This window comes from Macrotis lagotis, chromosome 4, assembly GCF_037893015.1.
Source record: "Macrotis lagotis isolate mMagLag1 chromosome 4, bilby.v1.9.chrom.fasta, whole genome shotgun sequence".
NCBI lineage: Eukaryota > Metazoa > Chordata > Mammalia > Peramelemorphia > Peramelidae > Macrotis > Macrotis lagotis.
In genome coordinates this window covers 59,716,407-59,739,726 of record NC_133661.1, presented here as the reverse complement: position 1 = coordinate 59,739,726, position 23,320 = coordinate 59,716,407, and positions in this window count along the sequence as shown.

Below are 23,320 nucleotides of genomic sequence, written 5' to 3'. Positions count from 1 at the left end.
AATCACTTTAGTGACTATGTGAATGGTAGATTGTAGTAAGGATAGACAGACTTGGGGCAGAGAGACCAAAGATGAGGCTATTGAAGCAGTACAAGTGAGAGGTGTGAACCAGATGCTAGACACCTAAGTGGAAAGAAGGGCTCATATGTTAGAGATTATGGGGAGAGAAATGACAAGATTTGACAAGAAATTCAATATGGGGTGAATAATAGTGAGGAGTCAAGGATGACTCTGGAGTTTGAGAGTTTTTCCACTCTAGTCTCTTTGGCAAGAAAAACCTCACAAGAGGTCATGAAGAGTCAAACACATCTGAAATGACTTAATAAAAAGTTAATTAAGTCTGGATGGCTAATGGCTAATCATTGGTAAAAGGGAATCCCACTAGTGGGGACCCATGAACAGAGTACTATATAAACAATCCCCAACCTCTCAGATTTATCCCACCATATCCTCAGAAGATTACTAGTCCCATCTATACCAGGACAAGAATACCTCCACAGAATCCCTGACAAGAAGTTATCCACATTTAATCTGCAGTACCTCTGTGATGGAATGCTCACCATCTTCTAGGGTAGGCCATTCTACTTGGAATCTTTAGCTCAACAGCCTTTTTGGGAAATATATTCTTCAACCCATGTGTATTCTTTTTGTTTGTTTTTAAGAAAGGCAGAACAGAATGTGTAATGAGAGTAGATTGGGATTATCTGAAGCTACTCAAAGTCTAGACTTACTTATCAGGAAAATGGGTTCTTGGACAAGATCCAGGAAATACAATTTTCCTTAGCAGTGGGCAGCAGAGCCTATAAGATGCTCTATCAGTGGCAGAATAACCAATGACAAGATAAGTATCCTTCCTGAATATTAAACCATCTCACATGGTAGATGCTGGAGTTCTTGGTGGAAAAAACTGCCAAAGGCAGCTCTGCTAAGTCATTGATTTTCTCCATAGAGCCTCTTTAACCACACTCTCTCCCAAAAGACCAAAGATATGATACAGCTGAAATTATTATGCCAATAATGATGCCAATAAGAGTAACACTCCAAATACCTGTGTTAAAAAAGAAAGGAAGAGTTCAAGCATAATACGATGAAACAGAAGAAATGAAATGGCATCATTCATGGACTAAAACACCAAGGACACTTTGTATTCCCACATATACAGATAGAAATTAGCATGCCCTCTTCACTTTTCTCTTCACTTTCCCACCTTATAACTGGTACTCAATAAATATTATTTTATTGACAGCATATCAGTCTCAAGAAAGCAAACCCACATAAGAGATTATTTCGTATAGTGATAGGGTGGAAAAAATATTGCTCTGGAGATACAGGGGACCTGAGTTCAGATTCTACCTTTGTTATTTATGTTGAGGAAGAGCAAAATTTCCAAGAGGCAGAGATGTGGAGGGAGAGCAAGTCAGAAAGGAGAGACTTGCTTCCTATGGGCCTTAGTTTTTCCATCTGTCAAATGAGCATGTTGAACTACATGGACTCCAAGGTGCCTATCAAACTATGATCACAATAAGGTGGTAAAAAGTAGTTTATGGTTTTTGTTCTTGTTTTGCTTCTCTAAAATGACCCATTAGTCTTAGTCTAGACTAAGTCAATACTTCTAACTCCATGTAGCTTTGAAGCTCTTCTATTTGGAAATGATATCTTTTTTCTTTGTTTTGGTCATTCTGAAAGAAAAAAAATTAAGTTTTCATAATGGCTCAAGATCTCTGCTCTTGTAGCAGTTATGTGATATGGTGGATAAAAGTCCTGGTCCTGGATTCTAGAAGACCTGAGTTCAAATACAGTCACAGATATTTATTAGCTCTGTAACCCAGAGAAATTTTTACCTCAGTTTCTTCATCTGTGAAATGGGAAAACTACTAGTATCTATTACCCAAGTATGTTGTGAAGATCAATGAAATAATAATTGTAAAGTGCTTAGCATAGTTCTTAACATAGTAAATACTATATAAAAGTTGTTGTTTTAATGCAATAGTGCTATTATGGGGCATGTATCCCATGGTCTTTCCTCTATATCACAGAGAATTTCCTTTTCTTTAAAATAAGGGAGCAAGACTGTATAATTTCTTAAGTCTCCTCCAAGATATAAAAAAGTAAGGTCATTATATATGTTTCCTATATAACCTTCCTTCCCTCCATAACAATAAAAGATCGATCAATCAATCAATCACCCTGTCCAGAATCACTAGATAAATGATTATACTTCTATGGATTCAAATCGATATATTAAGTTTTAAAACTCCTAAATCAACTTGGAAGGCATGAAAGTCACTGGTGATGACATGAAATGATGCTGTCAAGGAAATGTCTTGGGATTCATGCTAGAGTCTCTGTCACACCCTGTGGTTCATTGGATAAAAGAATAAGCCAATTTAGGACATAGGCATTTAAGCATCTACCTAGCTCAGGGGAAGCATTTTTCAATCCAGTTGCTGAGTTGGATTTCCTCAAAGAAATGGGGGAAGGCAGGAGAAGGTGAAGGGGAGAAGAGAATGATTTTATGAATTTTAAAGTGTTAGAAAGATTTTGTTCTATCCATGGACATCATAGCAGGGTTTCTACAATAGCAACTGTTGATGGTAGTATCTACACTGGCATCCAAGGACAAACCAGACATGCAAGGAAAGATCACTTCAGACTCCTATAAAGAACTGAGAAAAAGGCTACATTATACATACAGGAGATTCAGAACAGCCCATAAAAGGGAGGAAAATAGCTTCAAGCAACCAGGAGCCGTTAATTAGCCATTTGCCAGAGAAGCTTTCTAAATTCAAGTCCACTTTCCCATGGACTTCATATGTATTTGTTAGACAATATCTCTTTGATATACAATGGTGGTGTTTGTACCATTTGACTTTCCTGTACCACCCAATTGAAATATTTGTTCCTAAAAGTTAAGTAGGGCAGATAAGAAGTACAATGGATGGAGCACTGGACTCCATCCTGAATTCAAATGCAGCCTCAGCCACCTACTAGTTGTATGACACTGGGAAAATCACTTAATCTTGTTTGCCTCAGTTTCCTCCTCATCAAAAGTGACCTGGAGAAGGAAATAAACCATTCCAATATCTTTGCCAAGAAAACCTCACAAGGGGTCAAATCAGACAAAACTGAAATGGCTGAACAAAAGTTAAGTCTTGATGGATAATTGCTAATCATTGATAATAGGGGGATCACACTAGTGGGGGTCCCTGAACTAGAATACTAGAAAAGCAATTGCCAACCTCTCAGAGTTATCCCTAGTATTCAATAAAGAGTAGTATCTAGGGGGTGGCTAGGTGGTACAGTGGATAGAGCACCGACCCTGGAGTCAGGAGTACCTGAGTTCAAATCTGACCTGAGATACTTAATAATTACCCAGCTGTGTGGCCTTGGGTAAGCCACTTAACCCCATTGCCTTGCAAAAACCTAAAAAAAAAGAGTAGTAGCTGGTCAGTCTCTGAGCAACAAACTGGCCAGCACTATTGCAGGCTGGGAGAAGGAACTCAGAGTCACAGTTCAACTACTCAAACACCAATATCATGAATCATCTAAGTCTTATCTTTTCTAGAATGAGTATTCCTATTTCATTAAACTGACTTTTATATGGCATGGACCCTAATCCAACATTGTTCAAGTCATCTTTTTTCTGGATGCTCTCAGCTTGTCAGTAACCCTCCTTGAATGTGATATCACCACAAAATCCAGATTTGATTTCACAAAGGCAGCATAATTCACATCTAGTGCAAACTTTTATACTTTATCCCTGCTCCCCCAAAGATTATTATAAATTATAAATAAATAAGTATAATTATATAATAATATAAAGATATTTAAATAAATAAACAAAAAGTTAAAGAATTCACATTTTTTAATATTTTAAAGTTTACCAAGTACTTTATTCACAAGAGCCCTTAAAAGCAAGTTCTAAAAAAAATTTTTAGAAGTAAGTTCTACTAATATTTTGATCGTCCTTTTATAAAGATAGAAACTGATTCACAGCTCTGACCAAAAACAAAGCACTCATATGTTTCGGGGCTCAAACACAGTTCTCTGTCTTCAAGTCCAGTGTTCTTTCAGTCCACCATGCTTCTGAGACAGAATAATAGCCTAAAATTAAAGCCAAAGGCCAAAATATCTTGTCCATTGACCTTGCTCAGCAAATGTGTGCCAAATGAATGAAAGACTCAAAACTCGCTTCACAGTTGGGGAATATAAGTTGTATAAAAATTCTGGGAGGAGTTAGAGTTAAGGTTGACCAGTATAATTAAAAATTAATAGATGAATGAAAAAGAAGAATTACATATTTACTATCAAAATAAAGAAAGATTATCTGTTTCTGGTACTGATTTATTTGACAACGACAAAGAATTTAGTGGTGAAAACTTCCTTTCCTCCATCTTTAATTTCTATCACTACTAAGGAAGCAGAGGCTGAGGCACATGTAGAAAACTGTTTCCAGGTTCCCAACTCTCCCATGATTACTTCCCAGATTAATGCACAAGTAGGGCTAATGGTCTGGCTAAGCACTGTGATTCTTTGAACCCTTGGGTTTAGCCTCTGAATAATGGCATTTGGATAGGAATAGTTGTTGACATTATGATAGATATTGGCCCCTTTTCAAGAGCTGATGGTGGCAGGAGAAGGGCTATTGTTATTTCCAGGAGTCTTGGGCACAAGGTTCTAGGCTGTCTCTACTAGGAACTGAGATACTGACCTGGTTGAGATGGTAGAAGTTCCTGCTGGCACATGCTTTCCTCTGTCTCTTTGAGGATACCTGGCCTCTTTACCTGATCTAGATTGCCTTGTGTAAACTATAGAAGGTTTCAGAAAGAAGATAGGACTTTAGCTAAACCTAGAATCAATCAATAAATCAATAAGCAATTGAGTACCTACTACCTACTGGACACTGTGTGGGGGCCTGGGGATATAAAGACAAAAAAGAAATAGTCCATGTCCTCAAGAAGCTTATCTTCTATTAGGAGAAAATATACAGTATACATATATAAAAGAAGGAGATATAAAGTAAATACAAGAAAATTTGGAGAAGGGGACAGGTACTAGGAACTAGAAGAATGGGTAAGACTCCAAATAGGTAAGGAGGAAAGAGGAGGGATTCCCTTAAGGAGATCACCTTTTACATAGCTAGAATCTCTCTCACAAAAACCTGGATAACTAGCCCTCTAGTCTGGAGATTGATTGAATCTTTCCATTTCATTCAAGTCACTGTTGCTACAGCAACAACTATAGGAAGCTCTGTTGTGGGAGAGGTGGTTTGACTTTCCCCTCCAGCAAGATGCAAAGATGCCAGCAAAGAATAAGGTTCATTTCCCCCACAACAAACTGTAAACCAGTCGATGAGCTAGGAGGCATGGATCCTGGCCTGCACAGCTGGGGAATCTACAAAATCTTGGACAATATGAACACACTATAATTTCTCAAGAAAAGAAAGGAAGAAAGAAAGAAGGAAGGAAGGAAAGAAGGAGAGAGAGAGAGAGAGAGAGAGAGAGAGAGAGAGACAGACAGACAGACAGAGAGAGAGACAGAGAGAGAGAGAGAGAGAGAGAGAGAGACAGAGAGACAGAGAGACAGAGAGAGAGAGAGAGAGAGAGAGAGAAAGGAAGGAAATATTCCCTCCATTCAAACCCAATCTAGGTTCATGAGAACAAAGGTGTGTTTTTCTGCTGAAGTAAGAGACTCCTCCTTTCCATCTTTGCCCTAATCCTCCATCCTTCCATCCCCTTCAGTCTGTGGGGGTGGTAAGCAGGCTTGCCAAACAGCCATCAGCCAGACCCAGGCACACGGATGTCCCAGCTGCCAATCCACAAGTCAGAAGAGAGGAACATACATATGGAGGCAAACCCAGGGGATTATTAGTGGCACCGCTTTTGACATGTGAGCAGAAGATCAGCATATGGCCTGGAAGGCTCTCCAGGAATTTTATGGGGGCATTTCATGCGAGATGAGACAGGACCATAGCAGGAAATCTGGATGAGGATACTGATGTAGCTGAAGATGGATTTTGGAATCCATCTTCCTAGCAGGCTTGTCCAATGTCAATCTGGCAGGGCAAGGCCTGCCCTTGGCAAAGCTGGTGAGCAGGTGCAGTGTTTCTTTGGCATCCTCTACCCTCTTTTACAGTTTCCTTTTCCTCTCTCCCAGTACATCCCCCTCCCTCATCATCTTTCCCTAAAGCATCTATGCCCACAAGGCCTTGCTTTTGACTGATTGTTACTTAATCCTCCACTAAAATGTTAGCAAGAGATCACCAGATTTATTGGAAAGAGCATTGTATCATGGAACTGTGGGTTAAAATCAATTATAGGATGTTTACTAACTAAGTCATTCTAGAAGAGTCACTTAGCCTTTCTTAGGCTCAGTTTATTCATCTGCAATTTGGAAAAACACATTGTCTGTTATCAAAACCATAATCAACAATCTTGGCACCAAAGGCAAGTAATAGGAACTAGAGCCTACAATAAGCTGTACTTGCTATACCTTTAAATCAATCATGGGGGATGAAATCCTAAAAGACTTTTCTCCCTTTGGCAAGGAGACCCAAGACATGGGGAGCTCACTGCTCATGAAACCACCATTCAGAGAAGGGATTACATGGTCTGCATGCATTGTAGGAAGTGTGCCATCTGCTAGTTTTCCAGTTTAATTAATAATCCTTACTAACTGGGTGTCTATTCTGCCAAATGAATAAAAGTGTTGATATTGTATAAAGGTATGAATTTAAAATGTTTTTCAACCTTTTAAAACAGTATTTAAAATTTTTTTGTATCACCTAAATATCAGTTCCCTCCAACAAAATTTCAATTATGCCATCCTGATTATGACTCTTCATGCTGGGTTGTTGTAATGATCAAATGAAATAATGTATGTTAAGTGTTTTGCAAACCTTAGAAACGTATGTAAATTTCAAATCATCTGATTATTGTTATTATTCCTTCTGCCAGGAGTATTTTTATTTCCAGAAAGTATTCTTGAAGACTGAACGACCTGAAAGATACAAAAGGAAGGTTTTTCTGGAATGCAAACTTGGCTAGAACACTGGATTTGGAATCAGGAAAACTTAAATTCAAATTCCACCTTAGCACTTAATAGCATGTTTTAACTTTGGGAAAGTTGATTAAACCTCTGAGTCTCAAATTCCTCTTGTATAAAATGGGATTGAGTATATTACCTCCATCACGGGACTGTTGCATCACTTGAGATAATATTTGTAAAGCTGTTTGCAAAGCTTACAATGATGAGCAAAAATGTTTTTTTAATTTATTTTATTTTTAATTTATGGGATATAATAAGCATTTACATAACATGGTATAATAAAAAAGACGATTGTTCATGAAACTACAAATAAGTTATATACAACTTGCCATTCCTTTTAAATATATATTTAATATATTAATAATATTAATAAAATAATAATAAATATAAATCAATGTTATCATATGAATTACTTTTTTCCTTTTCCCTTCCACTTTCTTCCTAGAGGTGACTACTATTAGACACAAATAAATATGTGCATAAATATGTTTATATGAATATATGGATGTATGTATATATGAACAGATGCATATAGGTATAAAATTATTAGAAACCTATTTCTATTTATCAATTGTATGCATATTAGAAGAGTCTGATCATGGATCAGATCCCAGAAGTAAATTTCAGGGGTTCTACTCCTAGCTAATATAAATGAAGAGTAGATAGGAAATCAAGTCATTCATTCACTTTCTTTAGTGCTTGCATTCCCTGCTTAGGTCAAGCCATCTTCTCTGAGGGTCATGGTACAGATTGTGAGAGCTTGACTGTGGTGATCCAGGACTGTGCCCTCCTGTCTCCCAGATAAATGTCCTTTGTATCCCAGGTTGTTGTATCTCCAGCAATGAAAGTGGGAGAAACGCCATAATGAACAATATTATAGGACAATAATATTTACTTTCCACATATATTGTGAGGATCAAATGAAATAATACTTGTAATAGTACCTTTCTGATAATAGGCACAATATCAACGTTTATTCCCTTTCCAGCCTTTGAACTTGCTTTATCCTTCAATGCCTGGGATGCACTTCTGCTATTCCTCTTATACTTATGATACCTTTAGAAAGACTGTCTTGACCCTCCCTTTCCTCAATATCTTCTCTCTCACCCCACATTGTCTGGTACTTACTATGTATTTGCTTCATTTGTAGTTATATCTATGCATTTTGTTGCATCCAACAGAATGCAAATTTATTGAAGGCGCAGTCTGTTCTCATTTTTTATTTTGTGTCTCTGCCTGGTCTATGATATTGTTGTTGGTTAGTGTTTTTCAGTCACATCTGATTCTCAATGAACTCATTTGGGATTTTCTTGGTAAAGCTACTATAATAGTTCATTTTTTCCTCCAGCACATTTTAGAGATGGGGAAAATGAGGGTGAAGAGACTTGCCCAGGATCACACAGCTAGCAAGCATCAGAAGCCACATTTGAACTCATGAAGATGAGTTTTCCTGACTCCAGTCCCAGTCCACTATGCCACTTAACTTCCTTTAGCCTATAGTCAGTATTTTATAAATGCCTATTGAATGATTTGATTGATGATATGTTCTGCATAATCAGCCTTACAACCAATTATCAGAGCAGTGCAGAGCATAGCTGAGCATCCTATCACTGGGCACAATTGTCCAGTGATGGATATCTTTGTGACTGAAGACAAAGAATACATTATCTAGGCAGAAATATAACACCCCCAAAACAATTAGTGTACCATAGAGAACAGAGGATATTGTGGTCCAGGCAAGTCCTATGAGTAGCCAAAGCTTGTGAGCACATTAAATGTAATAAATAATACAGTGATTCACGGATCTGTAATTTTATCAATAACAGGTTTCCCTGCCGCCCATGTAGATTAGATTGCTTCCCCTCCACAATTCTGCTTGGTCTTTGAAGGTTATAGTACTCAAAAATTTGTATCACATCACCCAGATATATAAATAGTAGATATTTATATAGCACTCTGACACAGTCACCAAGTATTTTACATATATTATTTCATTGGATCAATAAAGGCTGGAGGTACATGGGAAGGGAATAATCATTTAATCCTGTGCTTTCGCAACAAGGTAAGTTTGAAGTAAATGCTATAATCTCCATATTACAGAAGAGAATCCTATATTTTACAGAGGTAAAAAGAGATTAAATGATTGCCCAGAGCTAGTCAGCTAATGTCTGACACTGGATTTGAACTCAGTTCTTCCTAACTCCAGGTCCTGTACCAACAGTTATCTCAGGCAAATCAGGATTTCAGAGCATAGATTTTTATCCCTGGAAGGAATTTAGAGGTGAGCTAACTCAAACTTACACTTTACATATTCAAAAAAATAAAAACAAAAACCAACCTGAGATCTAGGGAATTAAATGATTTGACCAAGGTCTCACAGTTGATAATTAGCTGGCCCCCTTCCTCCAATCCTTGATTCTTTTCCCTCTGCGACCCCATTTGAGCTGAGTCTTGTAAAATAAATAAGATTTATAGAAGGACAGAAAAAAACATTTGGAATGGGGCAGGTTATGGTTTAAGTGTAGGGGGGGTGATAGGGAATACCAGAGGAAAACTATTAGGGAGCTATTGCCATCTAATACCCCTTTTCTGAATTTTTCCATCAGGGAAATGGTGACTTATTCTTACTGCCATTTCCTTTAAACACAATTGTCTCTGAGCATTTCTAATTTGTTGATACACATTGAAGGGCCAGAATCCCTGTTTCTTGGTAGTCATGTATTGGAGCCTCTGATCATACACCCTTAATATTCATCCATAGTTCTTTGGCCAAGGTTGAATTTAGGTGCCAGAAGTTAGATGGCTGATATAAGTCCTAGGTTCCTACTAGTCCTCCTTCTGTCCTCCTTCCAGTTTAAACTGATTTATTTTTCTTTTATCTGACTTTACATCTGGTCTGTTTGGGAAGGCAAGAAATCTTAGGTGGGATGAAATTGTATGAAACTATTGGGATGAAACTATTAAAATGCTGATGTTTTAAGATGTACAGACCAACATTGAGCGAACAAAGTCTTGGTTCTCTGAGCCTCTGTTTGCAAACAACTGTGTAGTTTATCAAATTGTACTCTACTGACTTACTTCTTTGGGGGGGGGGGGCGGTCCTGGTCCTTTCAAGTAGGGAAGGGCCCAATGAAAAAAATCAACTGAGAATGGAAGGAGAGACTCATCCACCATGGAAAGCAAGTGTGTTCTCAAAGGGATAGGTTCTCTGATTTGGCTACTTTTCTGAGTAGGGTCCTTTGAATGAGGTGACATGAAGCTAAAATGGAGTACAACAGCTTTACTGAAAGGCCAAGCTGTATGTGGGAAGCTCCAATACTGCCACTTCAGCAGTCTCGGAGCCCCACCAAAGGCATCTTTCAACACTGAGCTGTTCTTTGGGGAAGAAGATGGAAACTGAAATCTAGGATGATGACAGAACCAGCGGGGGTTTGGCAGTGGGGAGGCGCCATGCTCCACATGAGTTGGGTGTGTCAATGCAAGATTAATTTAAATCCTTCCATTAACACATCTCAAAGGTTTGGCTCCTCCCTTGCCCTTGGTCCCTGCAGGAGGGCTCACCAGCTCCTGAGTTCAAGACTGTGGCTAGCTACTGAGAAATCATTTAACTTCTCTATTCTTCCCTTTCCTCACCTGTACATGGAGCTCTTGGCATGACTTTTCTCTTCCAGGGAAAGAACAGTGAATATGTATAAGGAAAATATAAAACAAAGTAAAATCCCTCAAGAATAACACTCATCACCCTACAATCCTTTGGCAGTAGGAGTCAATATAAAAAGACCCAGAGTTTCCAAGCTAAGTCAGTTGTGACAAGTAGTATTTTCTGACACTTGTTAATTGTTCATTTGTACCATGTTAGGCCATTTTAAACCATTTATTACAAGTCTGTGCCCTGAAGAAACAAACATTCCTCTGGCAACTTTATACATAGAAATACAAATGTCTGAATGGAGAGCACATTTAATCCAATTCATATGAATAGTTTTCTGGTAGATTGTGGATCATCAAGGAAAGTGATCCTGGGGAATGGGAACAAGGTGAACAAGAGAGATAAAAATCATCCTCCTCTACCCCAGACATTTTTTAAAATAAAAGTAAATCAACATCTGGGGCAACTTTGAAGCAAACTGAAAATTGTTGTTATTTAGGTAAGAGGGATTATGGAATCTGGAGAACAAGGGGCCTTAGAAAACCTTGAATCTCCAACTGGAAGGTACCCTAGAGAAAATAGGATCTAAAACTGGAAGGGAACTTTAGAGAACATGGGATCCAGAACTGGAAAGAATTCTAGAGAGGAGGCAGATTGAGTTTTTCAATGTAGTAAGAAGTAACTGCTTAGCACTTAGCTGAGTCTCAGGATCCTCTTCTTTCAATAGAGGGGAATAGGGTTATCAGATTCAATTCATAGATTCTTAAAATCTATCCATAGAATCCTACAAAGCCCTCATTTTATTTTAGAAGACAATCAAGTTTAAGCCAGTAAGTGTCTGGGACTGGATTTGAACTCGTTTCTTCCTGACTCCAGGACCTATGTTTTACCCACTATGCCATTTGGTTGCCCTAGAACCCATATTTTAAAGGATCACATGACCTACACAAAGTCATACAAGTAAAAGTTGGTCATTTGATAGTGATTCAAAAACAAGTCTTCTGATTTCAAATCCAGCATTCTTTCCATCATGATCCCTAACATTTACAAACAAGAGGCCCCCTTCTTAATAAAAAAAATATTGATATCCCTTCCCTACCATATGACACCATTTCAAAAAATAATATTTAGTGCAGAAATGGATTCATAGACCTTTTGTAGAGCTTCAATTCTCTCAGGAGTCCACAACTTACAGGATAGAAACCACTTAACAAAAACCTGTTCTTGGCAAATCTGACTTCTAGTGATTTGATTCTTTTGAAGTCATCTAGACTTTCCAATTATTTTATTAAGTACACCAAGTGTTTTAAACTCTGGGACTCTGTGGTTCAAGCCAAACCTACAGGTTATTGGTAACCATGAAAGCTTTAAAATAAACTTGACTTAGAGATAGAATACACAAGTAATAGCATAGAAATATATTTATTTATGAGGTTTTAATTCTTTTTCTTAATCACACCTGCTAATTGGTTGGTTGATATAAGCACAGGGAACACCTTTCTTTGCATCAGTAATAAAGATGGGGAAGGAGAGGAGAAACAATAAATTGCAACAAGTATTTATTAAGACCTACTAAGCACCAGGAGTTATAACACTGAAATTTGTCTTTTGTTCTTGAAGAGGACTTCCCCACCAGGGAAGTGATGTCATGACATGCATGTGAATTGAATTTGAGTAAGGATTCATGCACAAAACAACACTTGAGCTGTTCTTTGAAAGAAACTTGAGGTTTTAAGAAGTAGAGAGGAAATGAAGGGCATTGAAGACATTAGACACAGACAGTGAAAAGGACAGCAGAGACAAAGGATTAGGTATGTGCAAGGAAAAGGAAGACAGTTAAGAAGACAGAGGAGTCTAAGTAGGAGACTAGAAAAGTAGGTTGGATCTGGGTTGGGAAAGGCTTTTATTTCCAGGAAAATTGTATTTGAACTTAGAAGAAGGGAAGCAACAGGGTTTATTGAGTAGAGGGATGAGACCTGCATTTGAGGAAAATCATGTAGGTAGTTACAAAGAGATGAGAGATTTGAGGCTGGAGGACCACTAAGGAGGATGATTCTTATAATCTTCAATTCTTTATGTAACATGAGATGGTTAGATTAGATGACCTTTCTGTTGTCCTCCCTCCAGTTCTAAATCTTTGATTCATTTTCTCATGCATTCCTCATGATGAATCCAGAAGGTTAGTAGAACAATTCTCAACAGATTTATTCTACATATGAGAAAACTGAAGCCTAGAACACTTATATTGCTTAGGACATCCTTCAATAAATTAGCAACTGGACTGCAAGGATTAAAACCCATCTCTCTAGACTCAAGTCCCAGACATTTTCCACACTAACCGTCCGGTTTGAATGCAGATCAGGTAAATGCCTTCATACCCTATGGAAACATTTCCATTGGCTCTTTCCCTGAGGGCAAATTTCAATGGAAATGCTCCCCAAGGGTGGTCTAGGTCACCTGGTCCACAAAACCAAGGAGTGTATGGGATCTCCAAGGCTCCACACAGCAGGGGCAAACGTTCCTTTCCTCTTCTTGTAGTATCTCATTTCCATGTATGTCATCCTCATGTATAAAATATATTGGCCTCTCCAGAGAAGGCTTTGTGTCACTTCTAAATCAATTTATTTTAATCTAATCTTCATCTGTAATGGTTTTCTTGGCCAAACCCATCAAGGAAACATCTTGGCAGGTGAGAGAGAACAAAAACACATAACATTTGTTTTTAATGGTTCCTATGCACCAGGCAGTTTCTTGTTTCCAATATGGCAAAGCCTGTGAAATCCATGAAATATGACTGGTCCTTGGAACTGACCCCTGATGTAAGCTGAGATCTATACAGATGAGAACTCACTAAAATATGAGCATAAAGATGTCAGAAACCCCTTAAAACCTTTAAAAATCATTGAGGTGAAGTCACCAGAGTGAACTTTCCCTTCAAAGACCAAAGCAAAGAATTTCTTTCCAAACAGGCAGACAGTGAAACAAATCTCAGCCAATTGTCAGGCTCCTAAGTGGACTTTTAATAGCTCGATCCATAAAAGAAACATTTTTCTTAAGCTCTGCCTGTTCACTATTGTTATTAATTTTTTTGGTTTCCCTTAGCTCCTTTTCTTTTGGTAAGGGATTGCAGCTGAAACCTTCCCTTTTCCACATTTTCAGCCAGCTTAGTCCACCTATTAAACAAGGTTAGGTCTTGGGACAGTAACACCTCCAGTTGATATCTTGAGGTCCCAGCCACCAAAGGATTAAGATCCAGAGATGACTCTTGCCCACTCCCAGCATTCACTTTGAGGATCAAGCAAAAGGCCCACATAGGTCTGGCCTCTTATGATCTCTCTCCTTTACTATGGGGTTTTTGACTGGCAAGGGAAACTGGGGAAGGAATACTCCAGGAGTCATTAGATGGAAAAAAAACCCAACACAAAAAACAAACCCCAAAGCCCAGCAGTGGGGAAGTTAGTGGGGTGATATACTAGGGTTTGAACTTGTGCCATGTGGCAATGAAACAGCTGGCACAGCCGGCCTGCAGCTGTAGGCATGTTTCCTCTTTCTCTCCCCAGCCCCGACAGTGAAGTGGTTCTTTCCAGGAAAATCAAGGGAAAGGTCACGAAAGCATCCCTATTCCACTGAGTCAGCCAGATTCTGGAGGGCAAGGCAGGTCTGGGGAGCTGGCCTGGTGGCTGGGGGAGACAGGCTTTTTCCTCTGCCTAAGCATAGTTTCTGTTGCTCAACTAGGGGGTGTTTATTTTCATTGTGCAGGGCTGAAGCTGGCACACTGGGGTTGGGGTTTGAAGATGGTGATGCTTAGTGACCTGGATTCAGTTTTTGACTGTGACTTTCCCTGAGGCATCTACAAAAACCAGAAATGGAAAATCTTTGGAGAGGCCCTTGGAGCCCATGCTCCTGTCCCTGCAGGGGTTTGGAGCCCAGAGCAAACTCTTCTTTCTGCTTTCTCTCCCCCCATCCACCATACTAAAGGACATTTTTACACAGGTGAAACACTGTTCAGCTAAACAAAGAAAGCATAAATATTACAAACATCAGCAGGTGGCAATGTGTTAAGAAGTAAGTATAGGAGAGGGAAGGTCCATAAGGGACAGCAACTTGAAGACTCTGTGTGTGTGTGTGTGTGTGTGTGTGTGTGTGTGTGTGTGTGTGTGTGTAAACATAGATTCCAGGCAGATCATTGCCTGAGGGACAAAGAAAGGAAAAAGGGTGAGGGGTGGGGAGGGAAATGGTCTTCTCTAGTTCAGATTTTAGAAAGGAAGGGATAATACCAGCTTCTTCTCAATCACCTTCTGATTGTTTACTACCTACAGCAGAAAGGGACTAGAATTCTCCACAATTAGGGACTTGAGAATGCCCATCTACTTTGCCATATTTTTAATATATCTGCCAGCATCCATCTATAGTCAGGGTGACCATGCAGGATCTCTACAAGGAAATCTGACCTAGTGTGGGCTTGGATAAAGAAGTCCTAGGGACCTTACTCAAGGTTGCTTCTGAAAAAGTTATCTCTGGGGAAGGAACCAGGCAGGACTCTGTTCAAGAAGGCTTTCATCCAATCCCTCAGCTTGGATGCCAACTCCAAGATGTTGGTTGTTTTTGTGCTTCAATCATTTCCAAAAATGTTCATCTATTCATGACTCCATTTGGGGCTTTATCGGCAATGATACTTGAGAGGTTTACCATTTCCTTTTCCAGCTCATCTTAACAGAGGTAGAAATTGAGGTAAACAGGGTTAAATGATTTGCCCAAGGTCACACAACTACTAAATATCTAAGACTGAATTTAGACTCAAGAAGTTGAATCTTCCTGACTCCAGGCCTGAAATCTTTCAAATATTACCACCTAACTGCATTTGTTATATGTCTGAGAACAAGGGATGTGAAGCCAAAAGTGAAGTCTCAATTGATTAATTTATGTCCTAATGGGGGAGTCAACATGTTTATAATGTCTCATTCTATTCAAAAATTACATATAAAGAGGATATCATATGACACTGTAGGGGAAGGATAAAGAAAAAAAGGGTACTAACAGCTAAATGAATCAAGAAAAAGTCCCATACAAAAGATGATGCTTGAACCAATTTGAAAGGAATTCAGAATTTTCAAGAGCCAGAGGTGAAATGGGAATATACCTTAAGCATGGAATACATCCAGGGCAAAGGCACAGAAGTAGGAAATGGGGAATAATGTTTGAGAAACAACAAATAATCCACTATCACTGGATCATGGAGTAGATAGAAGAGAGTTATGTGTAAGAAAACTGGCAAAGTAGGAAGGGGCCAGGTTGGGAAGCAATTTAAATGCCAAACAGAGAATTGCAGATGGCAGATGTCATATCTATGTTTTTGGAAAACCACTTTGGCAACTGAGAATGTTAGCTCTTTGAGGGTAGGGATTGGTTTTGCTTCCTTGTTCTTTTTTGATTTCCAGTAGGACTTTTTGGCATATAGTATAGTAAACTCTTAATGAATTCTTGGTAATTGATCAACCAACTAATTGATTAATTGGAGAGCTAACTGGAGAAGGGAAAAGTTTGAAACTAGGAACCTAAAAGGTTATTTTAGTAGTCTTGGGAGAGAGGTGATGGGAGTTCTAGGCCAGAGTTATGTGACTAGAGAGAAGGGAAGAGTTATGAAAGGTATTATGGTGATAGAAATGGCAAGATGTGGGACCAGATTTGGTAAAAGTGTTTTTTTTAATTTGGAAAACATTTAATTTCTATAAGTTCTATAATATCTCAATCACCAAATTTAATAAAGAATCAAAACAAAGAAATAATGGAAAACTCAAAATAAAAATTTAAAAATTTAAATAAAAAATCTCAAGCATTCTTTTATTTAAATCCTTCATTTAGCAATTAATCACTTTTGCAATACTTTTGATTTAGCAACAGAATGATTAGCATTCTAGGACTTTAATAAATATCTTCATTCAGTTTTTGCATGATTTTTAAAAATGTTTTTAACGTTTTTAAACCCTTGTGAAAAGGGTCACTTATTGATTATGATCCTGGCAAAAAAAAATTATGCTGGCCAATACTTCTACACATATGTATACACTAAATATATATTGATTAGAATAAAATCATACTAATTGCAGAAAAGGTAAATCTGAATCAGTGGAAAATCATAGAATATTTGAAAAATATATATTGTGTTTTTTATTTTTTTTACATGGAAGAAATTTGCCAAGGAAACCTCATATGGGATCATGAAGAGTCAGACACAACTGAAATGACAGAACAACCCCAACAACAACAACGACAACAACAACAAACCAAAGCATTTACAAGAATCCTCACACTGGTAACATCACTATGTTCCTCACGCCATTCATTCATTTAGCAAAGCTTTCCTCTTTCCCCTGTGGAAATAGTGAAAAGGTTATCTTCAGCTCAGGCCTGTCTGAACCATGACAAATTCTGAATTAACAGATTTTCAATCAATGACGTTTTTCCTTTATTTACAAAATCTCTGACCTTTTTTGGCCTGTGTGGATATAGTCTTCATATGACATGACTCTGATGCTGTCATCCTGGCTCTTTAACTTGTTGTCTGTTCATAGAATTTTCATGGTGTTCAAAGCCTCATAAGACAACTTAGTCCTCTGAGAGGTGAAATTATTTAATAAGTGATATTATTTTTTCCTGGCTTAACTCTTTTACTATATAAAAATCGGTTTCCCAGAAATGTCAGATATCCACAGGGGGGAAGTAGACAAAGAAACAAAAATTTCTGGAGATAGGGCAGTAGAAAATGACCACCTGAATTAGATGATGGGAGGCCTACCCCTTTTGCTAACAGTGTGATCTAATAACTTTCCTTCTATGAGCCTCACTTTCCTCATGTGAAAAATGAAAGAATTCACTAATTGGTCATTAAGGTGTAAATTATAAGATTTCTTTAACATTTCTTATTCAATATGAAAATGACTTATTTCCATGTGTAGTATATATATAGTTCCTTAAAGAAAAAGTCTTTTGCTAATGAAAACTTTTGAGTAAAAATGGCCAAATGCTTAAAAAAGGTATCTCCACAACACTTGTGGATTTGGAATCAGAAAAGCTGAGTTCACATCTCAACTTTAACATTTGCCAGCTATGGGAACTTATCCAACTCATTTAGCTCCTCTAGTTACTCAGTTTCACCATTTGTAAAATGAAGGAGTTGAAATGCAATGACCTCTGAGGTCCCTCCCAGCTCTAAATCTCTGAAGTTGTGAATATAAAATTATCAGATACTTCAAATGGTAAAGGTCATGTTCTCTCTGGGTGTTCCCTGTTAAAATCACAGGTCTGAACCTTGCCAAAAACTAGTCATATATTTTCATATCACAAGAGTCCAAGATTTCATTGACGTAAAGAGCCAAGATGCTGAGATCAATTGTTTTATGAGCTTGTTGTTAGAAGGAAATTAAACACCTTTTAACTACCTTTCTGGTAATGATCTTCTTTTGGTTAGGTTGGTCCTCAGACAATACCCATCCCTAGGCCCCTCCTCACAGACATTTTAGTTTAGAAGCATCTGCTAGCTGCTATTCTCCCTTCACTCAGTTTTTAGAAGTTCAGAATTGCTTTCATAACCTCAATGAGGCATCAAAGAATGAGTTGTTAGCTAAATTTATAATGGGCCAAAAATTGTTAGGAAACATTAAATGCTTCCTTTTAAAAATATTTAAATAGGGAGAAGATACTGGCAATGCAAGTCTTAGTAATTGATTCAGAGGGCATTTCTAAAATTCACTCTCTTGTCCAATAACAGCAACCAAAGGTGAAGCAACATTATTGCATATGTTGGGATTCACTTGAATATTAAAATGGGCACTTTCTGGGCCTATATTTTCATCAATGTGGGGAATTCCTGGTGTAGAAGCTTCCTTCGTTCACATTGATCAATAATTCTTCTGTAACTTAAAGAAATCTCAGGGACATTGAACAATTATGACTTGTGCACAGTCACACACACACACACACACACACACACACACACACAAGTCTATGCCTATCACTGTCAAGACTTGGTTGTAGACTTTCCTGTCTCTAAGGGGAGCTCTCTAGAAATAAAATTATATTGCCTTAGTTGTCGCTACTACTACGACGATGACGACGACGACAACGACAATGAATAATAATAATAATAATAATACCAATACTACTAGTAGTACTACCACTAATAAAAATATCTCATATTTTGGCGTACTTTTAAATTTTCAAAGATCTTCCCTTATAAGTAGCCTGAGATAAATAATATAAATATTATCATTCCCATTTTACAGATAAGAAAATCAAAACAAAAAGAAACCATTAAAATGCAAAAGAAAAAATAGTGAGTACTCTTATTTTTTATAGTTTTGCAAATCTTTTTAATATCTCCTTAATGGAAGACAGTTGGATCCTGTTTCTGCATTCAATCTGTTGCAATAAGATGTTTAAAAGTATATAAAGAAAATCTATTCTCACAAAAATATGTAGTTGGAAAAGGAAGGAATATTTTAAAAGCCAACATCACCTGAGTATTATTATGAAAATAGTTTTAACCTCACAGATCCCTGAAAGGATCATGGACACTTGCTATGAGTCTTCAGACCAAACTTGGAAAATTGGTAAACCAGAAGATCTATCCCTGTGAACTTCTTAACCTGAAAGATCACTCCACTTCAACCCCTTCCTTTGATTGTTCAGCACATAATAAATATTAAGTAAATATTTGTTGTCCTGAAATGACTACATTGGATCCTGCTGGATAAGGTAGGTGTCCACAGCTCTCAGGATTCTTCCCTTTAGGTGAAAAGGGTTCTCCCCAAAGGAAAAAAAAAACATAGAAATCCATTTCTATTAACTGTGGGGGTTTTGGTCAAAGGGACTCTAAACTGAGGGGCTTCAGAGACATAATTTGAGTCATCAGGCCTGACCTTATTTATAAGCATAGTGAATGATCAGTTATATATTGTAATATGAAGAGTGCCTATTCCAAAGCCTCCCCCCTTGGATTACCAATTTAATCATTATCAATTAATTCCTATTGTTAAAACAGCATTTCTTAATAAAATAAAAATATTCTTGAAATGGGTGACTTGAGCTGTTGTCCTACATTTAAAAACTGGCATAAATTAGTGATGGAATAACAACAGCTTTAGTGCTTTCCTTTCAAAGATTACTTCCATAGAATGGAAATTATGGGAATGAGATATGACAGCTAGATCTTGAGAAGGAAGAATGCAAAGAGAAGTCAATAAAACTACTTAAGGAAGGTTATCACTATGTTGACCATGACCTGCTAAAAAAATAGGACGAAGCCTCTCTGAACATCTTTGTAAGGGGTTGCTGAAAAAACACTTGGAAGATTGCCAAAGAAAAATGCTACCTACTTTATAATATGGATTGACTTTTTAAGACATGTACCCTAAGAGGCTCAGAGACCTTGGTCTATAAAACAAAATTAACATTAGCAACATCTCAAAATGTGGTACTTTATGATTATACAGGTATTTTTTCCAGAGCAACCCTCTAAGATGGGTAGTATAAGTATTATTACATTCATTTTATAAGTGAGGAAACTGAGGTTCAGAGGGGAAAATAATTTGTCTACAGTCAGAGCTAGCTGAAAACAGCAGAGCCAAATCCAGCTCTATTAACACCATGTCTAATATTTTTCCCCTGTGCCATATTACTTCTCCATGAATTTGAAATGAGCAGATTCCCAGTATAGTCTTTGCTTCCTGATATATTTTGGTTCCTGACATAGTTCTTCCCATCAATAGAATAAAAATGATGCAGTCATCACCACTCATTTCATGAAAGAGAATGAGTCTAAAAGGGTTTATCTGGTCCAGACAATCATGATTTACCAGTTGTGCTATATATGTAAGAGAAATCAAATGGATGGAGGATGTCCATTGTCCAGACTCTTACAGGGAAATACATTACGTTGATCTCTCAGTATGAACTAGTTACTGCCAAAGGACAGTAAATAGGTTCAGAACTGAATAGGAGCAACAATAAGAAGTATCATAATACTTCTTTAAAATGTTACTAAGACACTTCTTAAATATGTTTTCTATTAATGCCACTATCCTTCTAACAATGCTAGCTGGCTATGATTCATAAAATTACGGAATCTCAGAATAAGCAGAACTTTGAATAATCATGATTGGTGAAAGGAAAACGTAGCATATTAACAACAGGTATATAACGGTATGCAATAACATAAAAGATTTCGTCGTCATTTTTCTGTCATGTTGAACTCTTCATCAACAGATTTGGGATTTTCTTGGCAAAGATTTTGGAGTAGTTTGTCATTTACTTCTCCAGCTCATTGTACAGGTGAGGAAACCGAAAAAAAACATTGTAAAGTGACTTGTCCAGAGTCACATTGTGTCTGAGGTCTGATTTAAATTCCTGAGTCTAGGCCCACTCCTCTATCCACTTCCCCATTTATCTGAGTAAATGAATGATCAGAAATAGGGTGGACCATTAGTGTAGAGAGAACAGGTATAGGTGGACAGTCCAAGTGGTACATATGGAATGTTAGTCAATCAATTAGCAAGCATTTATTAAGCACCAATAAAATACTGAGCATTGTGCTGGGTTGTGGAAATTCAAAAATAAATATTAGACCATCCTTGACTTTAAGAACTTTACTTCATATTGGAAAAAACATGTATGCATAGAAATATGCAAAAATATATATATGTATAAATATGTAAGCAACATGTATAAATATAAACATATGGAATATTAAAAACTATAATGAATAAGGAAAATGCCACTAGCTGGGAGATCAGGAAAGGCTTTGTATATGAGTTGGTACTTGAGTTGAACTTTGTAGGAAGTTAGGAATTCTAATGAGCAGAAGTGACTGGATCCCAGGCATGGGGAAGAGTCTGTTCAAAGACATGGAGGAGAATGATAAAATGGGGAATGTGAAGACCTTCGAGAAAGTCAGTTTTGAGGGATCATAGAGAAAAAGGAGAGTCATTTGTAATAATCTGGAGAAGAGAGGTCAACAAACCTGGAGGAAGACATTCAGGATACTTGCTACGTCTTTTTGAGGGACATATGGGAAGAGATGTATTTGTCCGTAATGAAGAGAAGGTTGATATCTACAGAGTAGGAGGTAGCACCAGCTAGAGAAGATTAAGGATCCAGTAAAGGCTAAGAGTACTATGTAGGGATATGCCTTTAGTTTCCTTAACTTGTATGGACAGGTCAAGGCAGACTGCATGTTTGTACCACACAACAGACCAAAATGTTGAATACAGTTAAATCTTCCTACTCTCTAGGCTAATTATGAACATAGGAAAGCAGAGAACCTTCAATGGCCAGAAAAGAGAATGGATAGGAAGATAGGTGTCATCTAGGGTCTGTGTTGTTCTTTGGGAGGTCAAGGACTATGCATTAAGTTACCGTATCTCAAGGGAAGGCAAAATAGAACCAAGAAAAGGTAGATAGTGACTATAATCATTTAAATTGAAACAATCCCAACAACGACAACACTGAAAGAAAGCTGAACTCTGAGTAATTAAAATGAGCAATCTTGGTCTGGAGAATGCAACAGATGATGAAATGAGCCTTCCTCCTTTTAGGAGAGAGGTGGAGAACTATGAGCATAGAATGTTACATAAATGCTTCAATATGGCAACTGTGTTAATTGCCTTTAGTTGTTTTTCTTTGTTACAAGAAAAGATTCAGTGTCTTTTTGTGTGTGTGTGTGTGTGTGTGTGTGTGTGTGTGTGTGTGTGTGTGTGTTGCTGCCTTTTGTTTGGCTCAGTTATTTCTGGATTCTATCTCTTTGCCTTTCTGTCTCTTTTTTACACATATATACACACATAAACACACATACATAAACATATACACCCTTTTATAGGAAGAAAATCTTACTTGAAAATGCTATAATAACAGTATGAAATATTTCATCCTCATTCCTCTTCTTAGTGGTGTTTACTTTAACATTGATTTTCTAATAGGGGAACAAAAGATTGTTTCCTATTTAAGGAATTTTTGGCCATGATCATATTTCAGAGTAAGAATTAAGGGTGTTTGAGCATTTCCATTCATTTGTGACCTCCCTCATCCCTTTAAAAAAGCATTTGCTTGGATGATTGTCTATTGAACAAGGTAGAGTGTTCTAGAAAAATGCAATAGCAAATTCCCGCAGCCTATTTTCTGGAACCAAGAAAATCTCTAACACAACAAGTTCTCTAAGTCTTTAGGAAAGAAGGATACAGAGTCAACTCTCATACGATTTTCCTGGAAAGCTTCCTCTTTCTTCAGATGAGGAAACTGGATCTTAGAAAGGAGAGCCTGTCATATAACTAGCATATAGCAAGTCTAGAATGAGAGCCTATCTCTTTAATTATAAACTAGCTGAGTTCTAAGGCCCTTTCCAGATGTGAATCCTATGAGCCTTTTATCTTCCACAGTCACTTTTTCAATTTCTTACTTCATTATTCTGCAATTGGCCATGCTTCCAAGACCTTAGCTTAAAAATGCCAAGGTCCTCCACTACATCTGGGGCCATTGCCAGTCATCTTGACCTTATCTTGCCACTGTTCTCTGATGACTTTGGAAGAGATGTATGACTGCTAATTTTGCACAGTTTTGCCTCACTCAAATCCA